The sequence below is a fragment of the Mycteria americana genome, chromosome 6 (genome assembly GCF_035582795.1).
Source record: "Mycteria americana isolate JAX WOST 10 ecotype Jacksonville Zoo and Gardens chromosome 6, USCA_MyAme_1.0, whole genome shotgun sequence".
NCBI classification, from domain to species: Eukaryota; Metazoa; Chordata; class Aves; order Ciconiiformes; family Ciconiidae; genus Mycteria; species Mycteria americana.
Window position 1 is genome coordinate 28254615 of NC_134370.1, and position 23324 is coordinate 28277938.

General features: G+C 47.1%; 1 protein-coding gene across 6 annotated transcripts in view; it reads left to right on the top strand.

Moving 5' to 3' along the window:
• The first annotated feature begins 11173 nt into the window (after window positions 1-11173).
• ZMIZ1 (zinc finger MIZ-type containing 1) overlaps window positions 11174-23324 on the top strand; it is a 366110-nt gene continuing 353959 nt past the window's right edge. For 5 of the 6 annotated variants that reach the window (XM_075505172.1, XM_075505171.1, XM_075505178.1 and 2 more), the window contains exon 1: window positions 11175-11333. The gene's annotated coding sequence lies outside the window, so the exon portion shown is untranslated. Of the gene's footprint in view, window positions 11334-23324 lie in introns of all 6 variants that reach the window. The other variant, XM_075505181.1, reaches the window with a different exon arrangement.

Below are 23324 nucleotides of genomic sequence, written 5' to 3' on the forward strand. Positions count from 1 at the left end.
AACTCGCCTGCTTTCCATTCATGCCCACAAAACCCATATTCTACGGTTTTAGACACCCACCATCCATTATCTGAAGAACAGATGAATTTACTGAAAAATTAAAGGAAATTAATGCAACAGATCACTGTTTTAGCAATAATTCTCTTTTCTCAGAAAGACTGCATTTGTGTGAAATCCCCTGTACTCCTACAAGATTCTCAATTAATTAAAAAACATGTTACTGCAAATTGGAACTTTTAAAATGACACCTTACCATCTTTAATGCCTATCAAGCATGAGTATAGGCACTCTTACTAACATAGGAAATAAAAACCTTGAAAATATGTCTATTGTTAGAAACAAAGTAGAAAATAGTCTCTGTCCCAGACAGCTTCTCTTGTTTGATTGAACCCCACCATTAAAAGCTGATTTTTAAAATAATTTTGTACTAGATTTGATCAATTTTTATCACATAGCTACATTTTTTATTTAATTTCAGCTTTAAATTTGAAAGAGTATCTTCAAAACCACATTTAAAAAAAAAAAGCACCTGAATCATATTAAACTTGTTTAGAACATCAGGAAAAATATGCTATTTCAATTCAACTGTAGTTCTAGTAATTTCTTTGCCTTATGTTTTAAGTAAGTGCAGAAACATTTATTAGTCCTAATCTCAGAAGTAGGGGCTTGGACATTTGGGGGAGAAGGGGTTGTTGGGTTTAGGTTGGTTTTTGTTTTGGTTTGTTCTTTTTAAGCCAGAAAACAATTGGCAGATTGCACATTAAAAAATAAGTTTAAAAAAACCAACAAAAAAATTGAGTTCCTGACAACTCCTTCAGCCCAGGAAGTATTAAAGAGAGGACTAATTATTGCCCCAGCTGTGGCTGAGTAGCCAATTTGAAACAGCTGTACTAAAAACCCGCCTGAAATTAGCAGCTAGGTACGCTGCGCAGAGCCTTAGGGAAGGGTTTGGAGGCTTGTAATGCAGCCCTATGGGTGTCTCTAGGTTGCAGGATATGGGTTTGTATCTTCCGTCACCTCAAAGTGGCCTGTCTTCAGTCCTGCAGGTAAGAAGTGTGGCTGGTGATGTGCTGGGGTGCAGTAAAGGTAGCTGCTATGAACAGAGAGCTTTTTGACCCTTGTATGTAGGGTTAGGTTTAAATAAGGAACAACGTGTGGTTATGAGTCCTGTAAATCTTCTCAAAGCTGTGTTGCAACCCCTGAGGAAGCTCTCTTTTGTGTCTTGGCTTAAGCTATTAGGTCTTGGTAGCTTAAAACTCTTGCATTGACTATCTGTTGAGGTGTCTGAGAGTGAAGATGGGTAGCTGTGTATGAACGAGTGAGACTGCAGCTGTGCAGTGGGGACCAGCAAGCACAGCCAAAATCAAATGGGGGGTGGTGGTGGTGGTGGTGGTGGTGTAAAGAATACTTCTGTATTAAATGTAAGTCAGGTTGATGCTTTCCAACTGTCTTAAGTCTTATGAATGCAGATACCTTTCAGTGACTAAAAAACCAGCACTTGACTTAACCACTTAAAATCTCAAACAATGTGTTTTGAAACGGAAAGCTTTTCAGTGTGAAATGCTTAGTAGTGCTCTGAATTCATAGCGCCTTATGTTACGTTGCTGTGCTCCTGGTACAAGGATAATGGGATTGTTCTAGGGGAGGGCTCAGGTTTGCTGTCAGAGGTGATTAAAAACAGCTAAACAGCTGGACAATGCACGTCCCTATTTGCCGTCTTGGTACAAGGAGACGTACGCTGCGTGTTTCTAAAGCCGCGTTTCCTTCATATGCCTGAAGTCATTAAGGAGTAGCTAATTCCCCGAGACCCTGAAGGTCCATGGAGCGCAGCAGCAAAGGCTCTGGTGAGCAGCTGTGCCGTGGCACGCTCGGCCTTGGGCTGCGGCACGGCGTGGTGGGGAGGAACGGGCAGCTCCTGCTTGCTGTGCTGGGGAAGCGCTTGCGGGAAGGTCTGGCTGCTCCCCAGAGGAAACCTGCAAGCTCGCCTCTGAAGATTTTGGGGTTGGGGGAATGGCTGAAGTCTTAGGGTAGGGTAGGGAAGGGGGAAAACCCTGAGACAAAAGCATCTTGAACTTCCAGTGTATGACTCCTGTGCTAAGGTAGCACACCGTGCTGGGAGATTGATCCAAATCCAAGCGGTGCCAGGATATTTCCACTGACGTATTCAGTGGAGTGTGATAAGGCCTCTGGGAGAGGGAGCAAACTGGTAATAGTAGCGAGTGAGCACCGTGACAGCAAAAAGAGAGCACAAATTCACTTCTCCTCCTGCTTTTCACTGGCTAAATGGGAAAAGCTGGGACACTAAGTGGAGAAAGTGAGGGAATACTTGGTCTTTAGTTTTAAGCCACCATGAAAAACTCAATGTGTTTTGGGGGTTTTTCTAGACTTTTTTTTTTTTTAAGTCCGATAAGAGACTCTGAAAGAAACTGTGCCCAGGCATGACATCTGTGTTTGATGATGAAGTAGTGTCCTCTATCCACTTATTTACGTAAAAATCTCTGTATTTTAAGAAGCATGTTCTCCTGAGCTGCTTCCTCCTCCCCTTTCCCACTAGGTTATGTGACTGACACTTTTGCCATGACAAATCCATGAGTGTCTTAAAAATTTACCATGAAAACCCTGGAGCTTTAATTATTGTGCATTTACATAATTAGTGCAAATACATGCAATTACCATGTGTACCTACACAATTACCAGCTACAATGATGTACTAACAATCCTTATTAAACTTTAGTGGGGGAGGGATGCATTGATTGTATGCACAAGCAACATCTGTAGTTTTGTCTGTCTTTTTCTTGCCCTTATTTGAAATAGCCGTGAGTGTTTGGGGATGGGGGGGTTAACACGCTGAAAGCAGTGACATACTGAAAGTAGGTCAATAAGCTGTCCAAATTAGAGTTCTAGTGAGATGAAAATACAAGATAGATATTCCCAGCAATGTTTCCAGGATGCAGTAGCTTCTGCAGTTAGTGTAATACCGTCAATTCTTGATTACCCATGGGTTAATTATCCAAATTGTGAGGTAACTGTGCTGCATCAGTATCTACATCCTCTATCGCATCTGTAGTTCACCTGAAGAGAATTCCCAAATTTGTATTGCATCTGTACTCTTCCTCCAGTCACAAGTGTCTGCGTGACTGGAGTCCTCATGACATGCCCCTTGGCTGCCATGTTTAGCTGAATGTCTACTACTGGAGAAAAACAAGTGTTCCCAAATTACATTCTTTATCTTAATTAATCTTTGAATTAAGATTGGGGGGGGAAGGTTTCAGCTCATGAATGCTCTCTTGCAAAACATATGCTTCCTTTCTTATAGGAAGTATTTAATGTAAAAATCCCAAGCATTAGGAAGCCTGCTAATTCAGTAGTTCTGCACGCTCTTCTGTTCTCTAGGAATTTCAGTGGCCTTCTACTTCTCTTGGCTCCCAGACAATAAAATACAGCAAATGATGCATTAGGGACCACACCTCTTCCTGTTGTCTTCAGTTTTGCACTTATTCTCTATTCAGCTGTAAGGAATTTGTTGCCTGTGGTACTTTTGCGAGAGAGTCTTATTACGAAATTCTTCGCTGTTCCCTCTGCCCTGTGTAGTCCCCCAGAATAGGAAGGCAAATTGTCTGCTGCTTTTTTTGTTTGTTTTGTTTCCTGCACTTCAGATCACAGTTCAAGCCTTGATGGTCTTTTGTGCCACTTGCACATATGCCTGTGGAGTGTACAACCACACAGAAGAGCCTGGGTTTTGTTTTATTTTTTTACCTCCTCTTAGAGTAGAAAAACCATACTGTCTGTTAAAGCAGTGAAAAATTGAGAGTCTAATTGTTGTTGCTAAATGCAATAAAGTAATACTTTGGGCTCTCAGGCATGTTTTATGACCAATATGGCAATTACTGAATAAAATCCCATGCCCCAGAATGTTTATTTGTGTAAACAACTTATGGTTATTTATTCATATTTTATGAATTTATTTTTTCTTTTTCCAAAATTGTATTAACCATCCCTTGTGGTACAAAATACAGTTGGTTAGGGAAAAAAAAATTTATGCTGCATGCTAAATGGGAGGACCCATTGAGAATCCAGTCCTAAGTGTGTTTAAGGCTACACTTTATTTAGCGTGATTAGCTGTGTTACGAAGCATCATAATGTTCTGGCAAGCTCTGTCTGATATGAAGCAGTCCTCACTGTCCTTGCAATAACATCTTATTTTACTGTTGTTTGCTCTCCTTTCACGTTGCCAGGCTGGCTAGTTTAGACTAAAATCTCTCACAGAAACTTGGACCAGAGCTCAACCTAAGACTGCTCCGCTTGGTGGTGGTGTTATTTGTCATCTCTGTCTCCTGACTGGGTCAGATAAGGGCTGAAGACAAGGGGAGAAACAGAAGTAGGACTCTATTTCAACGTTCATGCTCTACACATGGCTGCATTTGTTGTTCTTTAAATCTCATTATCTTTCTCCATTAAAATTCACTGAGGCTAAAAGAAGACCTGCTTACTGTCAAAATCTGGCAGTAGGTAGTCAAATGATAGAAAGACAGAGTAGTATTACTTCTACCATCTATGAAACAGGAATCCACATCATAGACATCTCTGCTAAGATACCAAGTGAAATGCTCTCAAGGTAGTTGCATGCATGTCTGCTTTTACGTAAGGTTACCCGATTGCATTATTTGGAGCGGATTAAAAATAAGGTCCTGATGTTTGCGGTCATTCCAAATCCTTGGGTATTTTTTGTAAGAGCATGATGTTGCACATAGCACTTTGGCCACCTTCCAGCTTTGCTAATTATATTCTGCCTGAATACATTCCCCTGAGTTTAAACTTGGATAAGGTTTTGTTTTCTTTTTCACTTTTTCCTCCTGAAACTGTATGGTGTAGCTAGAAAAGAGTTTAACAACAACAGAAGTGACTAAAGTCCCTATTTGCAAATCTCAGTTGCAATGTTTGGAATTTATTTGCTTTATGGGCAAGGTTTGCACGAGTCAAGTGACTTCACCCCAGGCCAAATTTTGATTTGAGATTTCTCAAAGTTGAGATGTGCTTGGTTCTTGGATTTGGACTTTGATTTGGCTCTAACAGGGCAGTGTCTTTATCTTCTTTAGAAGGAAAGATCATATGCACTGGGGTGACTGATGTTTATGTCCCCATAAAAGTACACTTTCAGCACTATATAAATAGCATGTTTACAGTGCTGCATTTCCTCAGCTCACGTTAAGTTCCTTTTCAGTATGTTATAAGCACATTGCATGCCTTCTCTTCCTATCCTTTCAGCTCTTTTTGTTTTTGTTTTTAAGCTGTATCCTTGACTCTTGAAGGCATACATCCTGGATTTCAGTGCTATCTTCCTACGTCATATTTTTAAAGGCTTTATTCTCTTTGCCAAACTAATCAAATCACCTTGCTTAATTCAGCATAGTGTGCATGTGAAGGCTGAGTACAATGTTGTAAACTACAGCTCTGATCCTTCTCGGAGTATACCCCATGCTTAACTGAGCCATGGGTACAAGGTTGCTCAGTGGTTACTCAAGAGTCATGGTTACTTGGGCCTTGAGTATGTAAGACTAGAGAGTTAAGTGTGTACGTTGCCTTACCATGGCACCCTGAAGAGACCCTAGAAGAGTTTTAGGCTTCTGAGTACATGGAACAATTTGCAGAAGACTGGCATAAATAGCGGCTTGGTTCAGAAAGAATGACTGTACAAGGAGGTGTGAGTGTAAATTCCCATAAAAGACAAGATGCGTTTCCTCAGTGACTAAAAAATGCCTTGATGACATTTCTTTCCTTCCCTGTTGCACTGAAGCTCCTTTGGAGGAATCCAGTCCCTCATTTTAGTCACGAATGACTATGTGACTTAAGCAGTATAGGTTGAGGAGGACAATATGAAAATGTTTTCAGGCCTCAAAAGGAAAAGGGAAGGGGAAAAAAGAAAAAGCCCAAACCTCCAGCCACTTCCCTCTTAATGTCTCGTAATTGTTTTCAATTTGTTTTTCTCAGTAAAATTGTTTACTTTTTCCTCTAGGACTCCAGTTGCATAACTGCAGATTTCCTTAATATCTTTGCATAGCAATTTCATCTCTAATTTAAGAATCCAAACAAACCCTGTTTTCTTTCCCATACTATTAAGGAAAAGATAAAAATGGACATAGTCCTCAATGAACTGTACGTTTCTCGCTGTGCATAGTGAAATGTGTACAGCCTGACTGCAGGCTCACTTAAACTTAATCTCACTTTCACACTAGTGTAATTTAGCGGCATCCAGGAGTATTACTCCTGGCATTCTATGCTGTTGCTAAGTCGGAAGAAGACTTGTTCTCCCTCATTCTGAGGCAGTATTAGCTAAACTTCAGCCTGACTATTGATCTGAGTAAGCATTTGCATCGGATAAGCCCATGGGTTATGACAGAAGAGTAGATCAGACATCTGTGTTGATGCACAAACAGTTGCATGCGGGCCCAGAAGACTTCAAAATGTGTGTATCTGGGGAGCACCAGGTGTGGTGGTGCCATGCGTGTGACTGTGACATGACTATCGCAGCCAGCTACAAGAAAAGCAATGCTGATGTCAGACCCTATTATGAAATCAGCACTGACCATAGGCAGTCTTTTGTGCATATTGTACAGCTGCAGTCCACGTTGAGCTTACTTGAGTGAGCTCTTAAACTAGGCAGCTTAGTTACTAATGGCTGTAGCACCCAATAGCTCGGTGTGAACTTCCCATCTAAGCACTTACTCCCCTCGGTCTCCGTGGTCTGCGCTAAACCTTACGCTGCAAAAAGCTGCGCTGATAGCAGTTACCTGATAAAACTTGTCTAGACATACCCAGGTTACTTGTATATGCGATGTCTGCATGCCATCTCAATCAATTCCATTTTCATTACAGTACAGTATGAATTACGATAGCAGCAAAACCTAATTTGAACTACAGCTGAAGAGGGTTAGGGGGAGGTGATATTCTGGTTTAACATACAATCCTCTGGAGAAAAGAGTTCAGATCTGTCTTAGGTTATATAACAGAAACGAGGTTAGCAGATTTGGTCTAATCCCTTGTGGATAGGCCCACCACAGAGCGTGGAATAATGTGGATAACTGTCTGCCTGCCTGCTTGCTGATGGCTTCACTACTGCAGCAGCAGAACGCTGTTAAGCCGGGATCGGAGATCATGCGCTGAAGCTTGCGCAGCTTCTGTTTTAAGGCTAGTTGCAACAACGCTCCATCTCAAAATTGTCAAGAGTGCTCATTTGCAAAAAGCAGCCTGGTCTCTTAAAACAAACAAAAAGGGCCTAATCCTTGATCGTGTTGCAAATACTGCTCTTGCTTTGCTCTGACATTGCAATGGAGTTGGAAAATTAGGCTGATCAGCCTAATTGAGTACTTTCTTTGCAGGGCTGCTCTTGGGACAACACTGAATAACTTAAGCCAGTCCTAACTCCTAACCCTTTTTTTCAAGCCAAGTGGCCAGCCCACCCTTTATGCCCCAGCAGGCAACTGGCAGTGAACTAGAGCAGCTCTAAAAGTGCTTTATTGTCATGGATTAGCCCAGTCCCTGGCTGAAAGAAAGCACATCAACATGGGTTAGAGGCACCTTTCTAATTTCATGACTCATACCAGCATAGGTCAGAGAAAACTAAGGCCCTCCTAATCTTTAGGGAGTTAACAAACTGATAAATATACCAGATAAACTGACTGCTGCCACCGCTTTTGGGCCAAAACCTCGTGGCTGACTAACACAGCCTATGGAGGAAGTCAGGAATGTCTCCTGCCACTGAGACCACGAAGGGCTCTATACGGGCAGGGGTAGCAGTTGGGATCTGGCCATGACACCGATGCTGGTTAACGCTTGCTGTCACTGCAGGTGGCCCAGGCTCTTGCAGTTGCGCATCCCCTCTGGACAGGTATCGCCTCCAGCCCCTTCGGTGCCCCTGAACAGTGTGTGGCAACACCCATTTAGTAGAGATAGGCTGAGAGGGCACAATGGCACCTGCTAAATCACCAAACGTATTTCCTGCACGATCTTTATTTTCCTAGCCGTGCGCTGATCAAGCCGCTAAGTTTCTGAAAGATGGCAGGATGATGCAGCTGGTAAATCCCGCATGATGTGGTGATGTGGAAAGCGTTCTGCAGCAAAACTACAAAATGCTTGAAAAAGTAAATGTGTTACTAGCAATCTGTTTTCTGCCTGGATGACATCAGTGGAAGTTATGCTTAAATACAGTGGACAGGCTATGCCCTTGTAATTGCTTTTCTGCACAGAGATATGTTTAATTTTCTAATCTTATTTCTGTAAGATGGTTTGAAGCAATGAAACATCAAACCTACTGCTTGACTTTGCCTGTGTCTAGGACAGAAGTTTGGACCCCTTACCAAGCTGATGCCTTAAAAAAAAAAAAGGTATTGCAAATTAATTTACTATTAAGGTATGATGCAATGACATCTGTGTGACTATCGGGCAATTACTATATTGCTACAGTGCCATTGTCTGTTACTTAAAAGGCTGGGTTTATTCAGCACCTGTTTTAATAATGGACATCAAACGCCGTGCAGGAGTGGCCATGACTTACGGGCTGCATTGACTAAACAGTATCGACTGTTTTAATCTGTGGACTGCGGGTTAAAATAATTGGGGTTGGTATGGCTCTCGGAGGAAGGCAGCGCACGGTAAAAAGGAAGAGATGAGGGGTCGCTGTTGGAGCAGCTGAGGGTGGCATCTTGGCCAAACTTGCTGGAAGCACTCGGTGTGGAGGCCCTCGCCCCTGGGGCTGTGCCGCTCGGTAATTCTGCGGTCCCCGAGGGCCCAGACCTTGAAGAAAATACTCCCCTGACGGGCAACGGGGCTCCTTCCAGGACACCTGGAAGCGGGGCCTGCGTGCCCCGCACCTGCCCCCGGGCCTTAGGCCGAGGCGGCCGCGCCGCCACGACTGCAGCCCACCCCCACCCTGCTCCCCGCGCCCGTCACGGCCGCGGCTGAGCGCCCGCGCGGGTGACGGAGGCCGAAGGCTCCCGCCCGGGCGGCCCCCGCGTCTTGCAGGCAGCCGAGGGGAGCGTTTGGCGGCGGCGGCGGTGCCGGGCCGCGCGGGGCACGGCGAGGGAGGGAGGGAAGGACGCGGGGCACGGAGAACCGAGACCCGGCGCACCGAGACCCGGCGCCGCTCCCCGCCCGCCCGGGCGGTGCGGCGGGGTGGGGGGGGTGGGGGGGCGCGCCGGGCACATGCGCCCCCTCCCTTCCCCGGCGCGGGGCCCCTCGCAGCGCGCGGCGGGGCGGCCCTGCGCCTTTAAGGGGCGCCGGGCGCGCGGGGCGGGCTGGCTGGCAGCAGCATTGTTCCCTGACGTCACTGGCAGCCTGTGCGGCGGCGGCTGCTCTCAAACTTGTCTTTGTTATTCGGCGCTCCCCGGCTGACGCCGCGGCCGCACGCAAAACGCGGAGCCGGAGCGGAGCGGCGGGACGCGCCGGCCGCCACCGGCTGGCCGCCCCCGCGGGGCTCCCCCCGCAGCCGCAGCCGTACCCGTACCGGGGCGGGGGGCGGGCCGCCGCTCTGCCTGCGCGCTCGGGGCGGCGGCGGGGCGCAGCGTGTGCAGCGCCGCGGGGCTGCGGCTGGGCGGCGCACCCGCAGGCCCCCCCCCCCCCGTGCCCCCCGAGGCGAGCGGGGGGCGGCCGGCAGGAGAGGGAAGAGCGGCAGGAAGCGGGTTTTTTCTGGGGAAGCCACGAAGGCGCAAATGAGGGGGGCGGAGGGGCGCGCCGGGGGCGCTGCCCTCGGGGGGGGGGGGGGGGGGGGGGCGCGGGAGCGGGCGGGCGGTGCAGCCCCGCTCGCCGCCGTCCCTGCGCCTGAACCGCCCCATGCAAATCAGCACGTAAATCAGCGGCAGCCGTCGGAGCGGGGGGGAGCGGGAGCGCCCCCGGGGGAGGCCTGAGGGGTTACCGGCGTGGAGAGCGACATTAACGCGCGATTCCGGCTGCACGCACTTGGGGGGAAAAAAAAAAATCCTCCCCCCTTCCCCGAGTAATCCGACATCCCTTTAAAGTCCAGATCTTTCTCCTCCTCTAACAACAAGACGAATGTGACCAGCGAAGAGCTGCACAGCGCTGTTTAAATTGCTTATCTTAATTGCATAATCTAACAAGCCCCGTTGGAGCAGGGATGAATATATTAGGCTTATTAACAACTCATCATAAAATATTGATTGTCCTGGAAGTGTTTTATCAAGGGGAAGAGAAGTCGAGGGAGATGTTTTTTAGCAGATTGGCGCTCGTCAGACAAGGACGGTTTCTTGTTGTTTTCTCCCTGGAAATCGGGCTGGATTTCCTGAGGAGAGGAGGGGAAAAAAAAACCCCACGCCCTATTGTTAGCGCCGCGGGCCGCGCTCGGGGCGGCGGGGGGGCCCGGCCTCTGCCGCCCCGGCCCGGCCCCCCCGCCGGCGGGGCCGCCTCCCCGGCCCGCCCCGCCGGGCACCGCCGCCCGGCTTCGCCGGCTTCGCGCCGCTGGCGGGCGGGGACCCCCGGGAGGACCCCGCTCCTACCTGGGTGGCGGGAGCCGCGGGCTCTGGAAAGAAGAGCGGCCCCGAGGGTGGCAATAAGTGGGGGGCGCCTGAAGTGCAACACAGGGAGCAGCGGGGTATCTCGGCGTTCCCGTGTCACCCCCCTGCCCGCCCGGCAGTGCCTCCCATCCCCGTAAAAATCCTCCTGTGAAGACGATACAGACGGAGGCACCGCATGCTTCAGAGTATATTGGGTCCAGGGCGGTTTTCCCCTATTTAGTAACAGAGAAATACAGAAGGGAGGATAGATACTCTCCTGCTTTCGGTTTCCTGAGTGCCTGGTATTCGGGAAGACTAAAACGAGAATCCCCGCCTTAAAATACACTGTAAGACAATATTTGTATTTTAAGTCGTATGTAAGATTTTTAACTTTGCGTGATTTGGGGAGGGGGGGTTGCGGGGGGAGAGGGAAAGGGAGAGGGCGAAGGAAAGAACGGCCCTGTAGGAGGCAGCTCCCTTTCAGATAGGAATCTGGGACAGATTTTGCCAGCAGCCACAAAGCATGGCCCTTTGGTAATAGAATAGCCAATGTAATTTGACACTTCAACTTGCTGTGCTCTCTGCTAGTTGATTCACTTACTCACCCACTAACATTGAGCTCCTTTTCACTGTCTGTGGGCAAGGAAAAAAGGGGAGGGGGGAGAAAGAAAGAAAAAAGAAAGCGGGGGGGAGAAGGAAGAAAGGGGGGAATAAACAAAATCATATATTTGAAAATACCCGAGTAGAGCTGCAAATCAGTTGGGGAGAGAGGATTTTGCCTGCCTTCTTCCTTATTATTTTGCTGCTGCAAGGCTGCTTTGCAATCTGTAGGTAAGTTTCGCGTCTATTTGCGCTCCCTGCTCGCACCTCCCCGTTCGCGGCCGGGCAGGGGTTGCGTCTCGGCGGAGCAGAAACAATGGAGCGACCACGCTGGGGAAATAGGTGTACAGGGAAAAAAACCACATACTTATTCTGCGAGGGGAGAAAATGTGCGGAGACTTCTTAAAGGGGCAGGCTGTCCCCGCCGAGGGAGCGGGGCCAGGGCGGGCGGGCAGCCGCGGAGCCGGGCCCGGCGGCGGGGAGGCGGCTCTGCCCGGGAAATGCCCTTCCCGGGCCGGCCGCGGGGCCGCGGGGGGACCCGGCCCGGGTCTAACTTGTAGCAGCCGCGACGCGACGCGGGCGGGCGGGCGTCGGGGCCGCCGCAAAAACAAAGGGGGCTGCGGGGGCCGGGGCGGCGGCTGCCCCCGGCCGGGGCGAGCGCCGTCGGGGCGGGCGGGCGGGCTGGAGCCCCGCGGCGGGGCCGGGGCTGCGGCCGCGGCTCGGGGCGTGCGTGCCCGGCCGGCTGCGTGTGCGTGCCCGGCCGCGCGTGTTGGGTTTGGGAGACGCGCGGGGGAGCCTGCGCCCGTGTTCCGGGCTCCGGGAAGCTTGCCGGGGTGTAAATTCCTTGTGTCTGGGTTTTGAGAGCCAGTTGGGACCGGGGCCTCTCTCGCCAGGCAGGAGGAAGGAGCAGCCCCCCTCCCTCTCTCCCCTCCCTCCCCCCGGTGCATCTGTCCAGGAAGCCGCCGGGGCGGAGGGGAGGGGGCGCGGGGGCAGAGGGCCGGGGGGGCCCGGCCCGGCCCGGCCGCCTCTCGCCGCCCGCCTTTGTGCGAGGGGAGCGGGGGCAGCGCTTCCAGGGGCGGCTGGCGGAGCTGCTCGCGGGGAGAGGGGGAATGGCAGTCAGTTAAAAGACACTTCAGGAATGTAAACATAAAAATAGGAGCCATCCAGCCACGCTTTTATTCCCCCCGTGCCGCTCGGGGTAGCGCTCTGGGCTGCCTCGGTAGCGGGGAAGGAGTAAGGCAGCCGAAGGCAGGGGGAGGAAGTTGCTACTATAATCGGGTTTTTAGACTGTAAACTTTGTTTTGCACGTGTAAAGTTTAATTTCGGTGCCACCTTGGAGGCTGTGATTAGGGGCACCCGGGTGGGGAGGCGTCTCGGGTTTTCTCCTCCAAGTGCAAGCCCCATTACCATATTTATTAAAGGTGAAAAGTGCCCGGCGGTGGAAGCGTGACCCCCGCATCGCGGCGAAACGGCTTTTGTCTGGGGTTGTCGGGGTCCCGCTAAACAGTTACGGCAGCTGCACAAATGGTTACAAATTGCAGCCATATAGGCAGTTTATCGAGACTGAAGCTAACTTAAGGAATAGCTCTGCATTGCCGTCCGATTGTGCACCGTGTATATTTTTGTGCTTCAGTTAATAATCTGCAAACGGCTTAATGGCTCTGTAGTGCCAGAGGAATTGGTTTTCTCCATTTACTTCAGCAGGCCTGAGTGAAGCTGGTGTTCTGACTGCTTTTTTCAATGCATTGACATGAGAGAAGAGGATTTAACTTGGCAGCCTGAACAAATGCTCTATCAAAGGTTTCCTAAGAGACAGTAGGAGAGCGGGGGAGATGAATGACCTGGGGTAGTTTTAGGGTGCTACCTATGCGAGCTTTCTTTTAAATATGAAATGGCCATTTAGGACTCTGAATAAAACTGCGCACATCAGAAAGGCGACAGGCTTATAAAATTTAAAAGGGCAAAAGCCCATTAATGCTGTGGCAAAGCTTTGGCTCCCAGCTCTGGTTGAGTAGTTCCAACTGCCTTGAAGTACCAAAGCTTTTAAGGAATCTTTAGCAACAGCTTCTCTCTAGCTGCAATATGGACCTTGGCCTTGCACACTGGAAGGTTAATGGTGCAGCCTCTCCTCCCCAGGCAGGGGAGCGAAGGCGAGGGCGGGCGGCAGGCGTAAGGGCACCAGGGGTAACCGAGAGGTGAAGCAAAACCCGGGGGGGGGGGGGGGGGGGAGCCCTATGCTAGGATGTACAGCTAAAACCTGTTACTGGTGGGAACCTGTTCAGGTCGTGATACTGGGGTAGTAATGTGGCACGGTGGCAGAACTCTAACTCAAAAGTATTACCAGCACCAGCAGAAAAGTTTCACGGAGGAATACAGCAAAACTAAACACCGCTGACTGTCTGTGGGAGAATAAGGATCCTTCTAACAAACATAGTTGGTCTCGGATTCAAACCTCCACTTCCTTCTCTCGACTGGGGGAAATGTACTATGGCATCAATCTTCTCTTGGCGGGGCCTGGTGCAGGTCTGTGAATGCCAGAAGACTCGCTCTGACCTTTTTCTGTTCAAGTTGAGGATGTTGAAACACCAGCCATCAAACAAAAGACACATTGAAAGCAAGATCTGCAATGGAGCACGTGTGACTTTGAGGCTAGTTGAGTGCATTTGGTGACTGTTTTCCTCGGAGTTTGGGGTGGGGGGGAGGAGAAAGAAAAGGCTGCTTATTTTTAAAATGACGCTGTGGAAAACATGACTTGAAATCCTCTAAATATCCCACAGTCAAGGTCCTTTCTTCTTTTTATCTTTACTTTTTAAATGTCTTCTTAAAATGTCTTGATTTCTACTTTTTTTCCATGTGTGTCTATAATTGCCAAATTACAAGAAGACTCTCTTTTCTCCATGGGTGTGAGGAGGACCAAGAATTTTGCAGCATCTCCCACATTAAAAAAAAAAAAAAAGCTTTTTTAAAAAAGGTGTCTTTAGGATTATGTTTTAAAGCAATGAAAAATTTCCTGGGATTTAATTGACAGATTGTGATTTTATCTACTCAAGATAACAGTACTTCAGAAGCTGGCTGATGTAAAGATTATTCTGTAAATTTAAATTTACTTTGGGCTTTCAGAATTTAAAAAGAACGCCCTCAGGACCAGTCGATATAGGTATCTAACCTGCCAATGACACTCATGTCGACATGGACAGATGCTTTTATTGTTTACATTGTTTACGGTCCACAGTACCTTAAATAAACGTTGATCATGATTAGAAACAATAATTGAGTCTGTGGCAAAAGATCAATGAAAACTTTGTTTCAGGAAAGAAGTGAGTTGCTGTGTATATATACAGAGAGTGTTTTGTGCTGTCTGAGATGAAATAAAACTGCAATCTTAATGCGGCATACAATTCTGTTTTTAGAATATTTTAAGAAACCCACAAAAGATAATAGATCAGTTTCTGCATCATCTGAAAGATTTGTCCTGATGAGTAGCGGTTATGAGGGGTGGAAAGGAGAGGAGGCTTTGTAGCACGTTTCCATTCATAACTTTTCTTGGGAGTTGCTTGCCCTTTACCCCAAATCTCTTCCACTTTTATAGGCTCCAAAGGTTTTGTGTCGACAAAAACCAAAACCAAACAACAAACCCTCACGGATGGCAGTTACATTGCTGATACTATAGTTGGAGACAATGTTGGCTGGTTTTTAGCAACTTGATGTGTGTACTAGCAGCCTGGAAAGCCTGGTTTCTCTCCTGAAAAGGAAGAAAAATAGATCCCAGAAAGGAAACAAAGCTGGAATTCCTTTTGCCTTCCACAATGTTGTTGATAGGCTTCGGGACAACAGGGATCCAGCCTTTTTCCAGTCGCAGAGAAGATAATGTGACTATGAGAAATGGATGTAGTGGCTGGCCAAGAGCTCCTGGTGCTTGCCGTGCTGCCGTAACAACGTGGGTGATCAAATGCTGCGGAGGGAGTGAGCTGGGATTGTTACGGCTTTACCTGGGAAGCCTGTTTCTCATAAATAAGTAGCACTGCAGTTAATGCCTGTGGTAACAAATTTGACCACTATGCAATTGGCTGATTTGTTCACTCCTAGTTAGACCAATTTTTGTGAAATCCTATCCTGTATTACAGCAAAGCGGCAAGAATACTGCTGAAGAGTTTAGAGTTGGTTTACTCTTGTTCTTGTCGACTGCCTGTTGTGGGACGAGGAACAAAAGCTCTCTTTATCCATTTAGGTGTGTTTTATGGGAAAGCATAGTGAACAGTGCATCAATACAGACCACCACAGATGGGCACTGATATACCTCCTGCTCAGATATTGTATGTTTTCCTTTCACTGAATTTAAGTGTATGTAAGCTTTCCTTCTTGATGATAAGTTGAGGCCGTCAGTGGTATTAGAAATCATTTCTGCTTTAAAATGGTGTCTTTGGCTTAAAAACAAAAGATTTGTAAATTGAAATGTTGCTTTGTCATATTGATCCTCCCCCCCCCCCCCTTCTTCTTCTAAAAGCAAAAACTTCTTACGTAGCAATTTTCTATTTCTTTGTTTCCTTTGCGTTTCATATGATTATTAGCATTCAGCTTGGTTAATGTTAGAATATTTTAAAGGTGATATAGACTGCAAGAGAAATGTTGAGGCAATGGGTTGTAATGGATCTCCACAGCTCGACTGTTGGAGGCAGTAGCGTATTATGAGAGTAGGAGATGGTCTTACACTTGTTATGTGTTATTTTTGGTTCTAATAGGTTAAGATACACTGAAGTTTACATTGCCTGCAAGGGTGAGGTTTGCTGGCTTCAGTACAGTGCCTCTACCCTTCCCTTTATGGAGCAGGGCAAATTTGTATGGGTATTACGTATCTAGTAAAAAAAAAAAAAAAAAGTTGTTCTGGGGCAGACAAAATCACTTTCCATCTAATTTCTCCTGGAAGTGTCAACAGAAATTAAGTTACTCCACAGGGGATGACTCATTCTTAAAAGAACCTGCCCTTTTGAAGGCCCACATAGGTGATCATTTGATCTAGGCCACCTATAGTTTCCTTCAGTTGCTTATACTTTTTAGACCTGTGGCAGAGGATAGAAGTAGTAATTTGTACTCCTGTATTGAATCCTGGAACAGCCAAACACAATCCCTTCCAGTGGGGAAGGGGTGATGGTTGATGCTTTTTAAAATAAGGTTTAGGATCTAATGAAATATCTAAGCTCGAAAAAAGACTTCTGTCCTTTCCACAGATAATTAAATAAATCGAGCTGTTTTGTATTTTGCCTAGTGTATTAATATTGAGGTAGTCACATGCAAGCTATCATGTTAACATTCCATTAAGATAAATGTGGGAAGCATATCCCTTGGTTGGTAATCCAGCATTTCTTTCGACTCTGCAGAGCAGCTTTGAATTGATTCCCAAAGTGAAGCAAGAAGGCTGTTGGCTCAACACGGGGGGGAGGGAGGAAAAGAAATTGCTCAAAACCCATTAGTAGGCATGACGCTACAAACCTGTGGAAATGTCATAAAACTGTGGGTTTGGATTGCCTCTACTGCTCATTGTTTGTCTTCATAGGGAGTTTATTTGATTTTTTTAATTTTTTTTTTTTATTTTGTTTTTCCTGACTTAATATTTATAAGTCAGTGGATGGTGGAGAGCTGATTTATAAAACTGATGTCCTGATGCTAAGACATCCTTCTTCAGTCCTGTGAAACCTACCCAGGTGGTCCTCTGGTAGGTTTCACAGGATCCATAGGCAGTGGTGGTGTCCTCTCCCTGTAGAGCCATATTCCAGTTTCTTGGTAGTCAGTATTGGCTGCGAGCACAGAGGGACTGTGGTTGCTGTAAGCCTTTTTTTTGCCAGAGAAAAGCAGCACCGCTGTGGGTCTGACTTCAGAAAGGGGAACAACTCTAACCTATAGATAATAACGTACATGTCATCAAAGCTAGCATGAGAATGAAAGCCACAGACTTTGTGCATCTGATAGTGTCATGTAAAAGCAGTATGGGATTTTTTGTTGTCTTTATTTGGTCGTCTTCACATCTTTCTTGTTCTGATGTTCTCAACTCTTTTTGTCTGGTAACTGGTAAATCAGAAGGGTTTATTTATTGGGGCTGCAGTGACATAGATATGACAGAATAGTAGGGGCTTCAATTGGCCATTTAGTAGCAAAAACAGTTCCCTTGATGAATATCTGCTTGTTTCGTGGCTGTATTCCTGATTCCTTTGAGAACAGCAGAGCCTTTTAGGCTGCCCTGAAATACACACCTCCTGCATCTCCATCAGTAAATTCTGAAGTGCAGGTTTCTCGTCCTCTCTTGGTTTTGAACACCCATCCCAAAACCAGATGAACTGATCAAATATGGGCTTAATGTGTAACTAAGGGCATCGTGGGATGGGGGAGCAGTGCATGGCAGTGCTGAGGCTGACTTACTGCTGGGCACCTGGAGCGTGAGAGGGTGTGGTGGGCTGACCCTGGCTGGACACCAGGTGCCCACCAAAGCTGCTCTGTCACTCCCCTCTTCAGCTGGATGGGGAGAGAGAATATAACAGAAGCCTCGTGGGTTGAGATAAGGACAGGGAGAGATCACTCACCAATTACCGTCACTGGCAAAACAGACTCGACTTGGAGAAATTAATTTAATTTATTACCAATCAAATCAGAGTAGGGTAATAAGAAATAAAACCTGAATCTTAAAACACCTTCCCCCCACCCCTCCCTTCTTCCTGGGCTCAATTTCACTCCCGATTTTCTCTCCATCCTTGTCCCCAGCAGCGCAGAGGTACGGGGAATGGGGGTTGTGGTCGGTTCATCACATGTTGTCTCTGCCGCTCTTTCCTGCTCAGGGGAGGACTCCTCACACTCTTCCCCAGCTCCAGCATGGGGTCCCTCCATGAACTTCTCCAACGTGAGTCCTTCCTATGGGCTGCAGTTCTTCACAAACTGCTCCAGTGTGGATCCCTTCCACGGGGTGCAGTCTTTCAGGAACAGACTGCTCCAGTGAGGGTCCCCCAAGGGGTCTCAAGTCCTGCCAGCAAACCTGCTCCAGCGTGGGCTCCTCTCTCCACAGGACCACAGGTCCTACCAGGAGCCTGCTCCAGTGCGGGCTTCCCACAGGGTCACAGCCTCCTTTGGGTGCATCCACCTGCTCTGGCGTGGGGCCCTCCATGGGTTGCAGGTGGATATCTGCTCCACCGTGGATCTCCATGGGCTGCAGGGTGACAGCCTGCCTCACCATGGTCTTCACCACGGGCTGCAGGGGAGTCTCTGCTCCGGTGCCTGGAGCACCTCCTCCCTCTCCTTCACTGACCTCGGTGTCTGCAGAGTTGTTCCTCTTGCATATTCTCACTCTCCAGCTGCAATTGCACAGTTTTGGTGTTTTTCCCGCCTTCTTAAATACATTATCACAGAGGTGCTACCACCGTTGCTGATGGGCTCGACCTTGGCCAGTGGCGGGGCTGTCTTGGAGCTGGCTGGCATTGGCTCTATCGGACATAGGGGAAGCTTCTAGCAGCTTCTCACAGAAGCCACCCCTGTAGGCCCCCGGCTACCAAAACCTTGCCATACAAACCCAATACAGAGGGTTTGAAATTGGAGTTCCCTGGAAATTGCCTGGTCTCACACTGATGCTGAGAAGGGGGGGTTTCCCTAGTCTGATCATGACTTCTACCTCGTCAAAGGCAGAAATTGTCTTAAACTTGTAAGGTGTTTTTACAACTCTTCCTTAGTGTATCACTGAAGCTCAGACCCTTCCCCTATGCTGTAATCTTGGGCATGGCTGTTGCCCAGCACTTACCTGGTAGATGGGCATCCTCCAGCTCAAAGGTTACCATCTGCTTTTGGCTATTTTAGAGGTGTGATAGTGTGACGGGGGGGAAAAAACCCACCACAAAAGAGCTGAGTGACAGTGAGGAAAGGCTTGTGTCTTCGGTTGCAGGACCCCCACCCCTTCAACTACAGCCGCTTTCTCAAGGAGGCAAGAGAAACTCGGCAACTCGCTGTCCTGCTGCCCTCGTGCCCGGTTTGAGTAGTACTTCTGTTCACGCAGCCAGAAGGTGGGATGCCCTCGTAGATGGTTTGAAAATAAGAAATACCTTACATGTCATTGCTTTAACATAAACCTTAGTCTTTCTTAGCATTGCACATCTCTAAGATTTTGGCTATTGTAAATGACAAAAACCCCTTATAAACAGGAAAATTTTCTTAGAGAATGTTTTTGCTTAAAATACATCGCAAAAATGCAAGTTCCTGCAGCTAGAGTAGTTTGACAACAAGCACTGTCACTTTTTCATTTTAAAACTATAATGTATTCATAGGTAAATGGAAGACCCATTGGGTGACCTCCCTCCCCCCCCCCCCCCCCCCCCCCAAAAAAAAAAAGGCAGGAGAAAAGCTTTAAAAAGCATTTTTAGAGACTTTGTTGACATTGAATTCTCGGAAGAGCAGTTTGTTTATATATCTATCTATATACGAAAGAGAGAAGGGTTTATTATCCCGCAGGTTTGCAGGGGGGAAGAAGAATGATGTGGTTGGCAGGCAGTCTACCCAATCTCTTGGTGTCCTTCTTGTAAATTCTGTGTTTGCTTAATGCTCTTATAACCCTTTTCCTGGCAGTGGGATCACAGAAGTTAACTTGTTTACAGCTGGTATACAGCTTATGTTGGCCTCCCTTACAGCAACCCAATGCTTCCCCCAAGCCTTTTCGAAGAAAGCTTTTCTTCCCTCTTCCACTTAGCACAGGTTGATGCACTTTACATTTGATTAAACAATTTTTTTTTTTAAAGACTGGAATGCGTGCTCTAAAAAGACTCCAGGCCAGTGAACTGTCATCCTGCAAATGCTCTTGGGATCCTGACTATCTGCATGTTCAGTTTGCTGTGCTTTGGGTGCTTTACAAAACCATGAAGTCCTACCTTGCTACTGAGATATGGGTACTCTGTCTATTTCACAGGAAATCGAGACACTGAGTTGCAGTAGGCACATATGTGCAAACGTGGGTAGCAATTCTGTGACTGAAAGCGCAAACTCAACGTGTGTTGTATTAGCAAGGCTGTTTCTCTACATACTAGTGTTCAACTTCATCCCATTCACAAGCCCCTTCTTTCTTGCTTCTGAGAGATCTATTCTGATACATCTCACCTGGTGAGACTTAAAGCAGCTATCGGTCCTTCTTCAAGAAATTTGTTTCATGAACTATACTTCAGTCTTTTCCTGTCCTCCTCTCAAGTATGAGATTTCTCCCAAAATTTACATCACTTTTAAAAAGTATTGGGTTGCAGTCCAGCTGGAGTTTGATACCATTAGACATGGGAGCCTACTAGCTTTCCAACTGAATGCATAGCTTTGGCTTTTGGCACTGTAAAACTCTGACATCTCGCACATTAAAATCGTAACAGTATTATGTAAGGAGAAGTTATTTTGGGTCACTAGTGGAGCCTTCTAAGACTTGGTTAAAGCAGCCTTGCGAGTTAAAACATTTGCGCTCACGTTCTCTTCCCGTAGCTTTTTGAGGGTGTAAGGGTGCGGGTGGCGCGTCCTTTCCCAACGGTCTGCCCTTGACTTTGCTCAGGCTGTCGCTCTGGCTCTGAACCTTCTTTTGCCGCAGCAATTCATGCTGCTGCGGGCACCCCTTCTTGGGGGGGAAGGCTCAGCCTTGCTCAGCGCTGGCTTTTGCTGACCTTGCTGCTTTGGGGTGGGACTGGCAGGAGAAGCTGGGGGGCTCTGTGAGCCAGCTGCTCTGGGCTCTGCGGCAGCGGGGGGACAGGAGTTGCGTGGGCAGATGGATACCCGGAATGGCTTCAAAACCCAGATAAACAAATCCCACCTCTGCAGCGGGCACCCGCTTGTTTATGTGTGACTTGGGAGTCACTGTTTCCGTTAGCCTTGTTATTCTTTACTGAAGGACGAGTAAAACTATGATAGCAGCTGTTGGTGACCAGCAAGACACAGAGTGCAGAAGAAATCCGGGGGAACCTTTGAAATGTTTGTTAATAACAAATACTTAATCCTGGTGTTTTACATGTGAAAAATGCCATACTTGGACTTTTCTGAGTGGTATAAGCGGTTACCATCAAGACCAAAACTTGCGTGCCAAGTGATCCTCGGGTATGAATTAAAAATAAAGGGAAGGCCATTCAGACCTTGTTTATACGTTAGTAGAAATCAGCAACAGGACACAAGATAAATATTTCAAAACATTCACGTGAAATTGCCATGTCCTCCAACGTCTGTGCGGCAGGGAGCGCAGAGGAGCGGCAGGGAGAGAGAGGGGCGTAGACCCGGTGGTGCACGGCGCTGCACAGGCTTGGGCGAAGCTGTGGTTCTTCCTGCAAAGGCTTTGCAAAGGACGGTGCTGCGGATGGTTAGCAGTTCAGACCCGTTTTGATTAAAACAGGTCCTGAAAATATTTGCAATCATTTTTATTCTACCCTTGCTCATGGCAGGTTGTTCTTTGTAAAGTAACTGGTTGACAGGTGCCTGGGAGGTGTGGGGTCTGCAGGGGGTTGGAGGAGGAGGAGGAGGAGGAGGAGGCTGCTGGGGGGGTTCAGAACCTGGGTTTGAGGAATCGGTTGCAGGAAGCAGATGGGCACCTTAAATGCAGGACTGCGCTTGTCTTATCTTTAAGCAAAATATCAAGGTCGTTTTGTCTCTAAATAAATACAAAAAAAAGTGAATTTTAGGATTCATCTGTTGAAGTTTCTTTTGTTAACTAATTGCTATGTCGAGCATCCATTTTGAAGAGTTTGGCATGTTTCCTCTTAGCTAACCCAGAGCATAACTGCTCCCACTGAGCGGTGGTTAGTACGCTGGGTTTAGTGCACTGTTTTGTAACCTTTGGATATCTGGCTTCAGCGCTACGCTTGGCTGTGGTGGGTCCTCGCAAGCCCTATGTGACACTGGACTGGTACACCTAATACAGCTCTCGTGTCTATTTGCCCTATATCTGGGAGCACTAGACATATGCAGGTAAACACATTAACGAGCTGAAATGCGGAGTAAAGTAGTTGATAGTCAGGCTGCTATTGTGCGGCACCCGGGCTCTGCCACGGTGACTAAGACGGCGTGATAGTTTCCTTATTGGCCACCATCTGTCTGCTCCTCGCTGGTGCCTCTTGGCTGGTGCTCGGCCTTCGGGAGCAGGGACCAGCACCGCCTCTGTGCAGCACTAGTGCAGGGAGTCTCGGATGATGCCTAGTAGGTTTCTGGTCACAGTTGCATGATAGTTGTGTCATTACGTTTGTTTAATAACTTAAAAAAAAAAAATTCTGAGACAGCGTTTTCACTGTATCCTAAAAGGTTTTGCATCCTAAATGCATGTATAAATTATTCAATGCATGAACTTTTTGCAAAACCTTTTGTGAAAGAAGGTCTTGTACCAGTGCCTATTTTTAGAGTATTAGTGCATTGAAAATTTCAACGAAACTTCTAATGTTTCTGGCAGTCTTATGCATCATATGATTTGAAATTCAGATTTAAAACCTCTGAATTTGGTCACCCCAAAAGAAACAGCATGTCAGCGTAGAGTCTTAGTCCTTTGTCTGAAATTGCAGCTATGACCCTCAATGCCTTTATCTCGATAACAAGAAATGTACATAAAAAATTGTAACGTAGCCAGCATCTTGTCCTAGCAATATCCCAGGCGTATTAAATCATAAAATGAGGAAACATAGTACATACCTCCTGTCATATGAAAAATATTTTTTTAAGTATATCTTTGCTCTATTCATGCTCCTCAGTGTTCATGAATTTATGCTTTCTTTTGCTGTAGAAACTGGTAGCCAACTTTACCTGATAAACTGTTTATAGAAGAAACAAAAGATTGGGGAGTCAAGTTCCCCTTTTCACTATTACACCTGACTTAAGGATGATTTGTAGGAAATGGAAGATGAATGCATATATGCTAACCTCTCTTAAAGATTGCCTGGCTTCCTTGTTTAATAAGGATAAAACCCCCAAAAGAAACACCGAGGAGGTAGGAATTCTCTGGCAGTAGATCTATTTGTGTTTTTAACGTAGATTATTTTTAGCCTGAGATACAAAAATACGTACTTTTGTATCCAAAGAGACTTTTGTTTCCATTTATTTTAAAACCCTGGATGGGAAACAAGATGTTAGACCTATTATAATGCAACCCAGTAATTAACATATGCTGGCCTGCCTCTGCCAAGGCTTTCCTATGAGTAATGCAAGTTGCACAAGTAGAGGAGTCGGGTTGTTTGTCAGTGAAGACCCATACGTGTACGC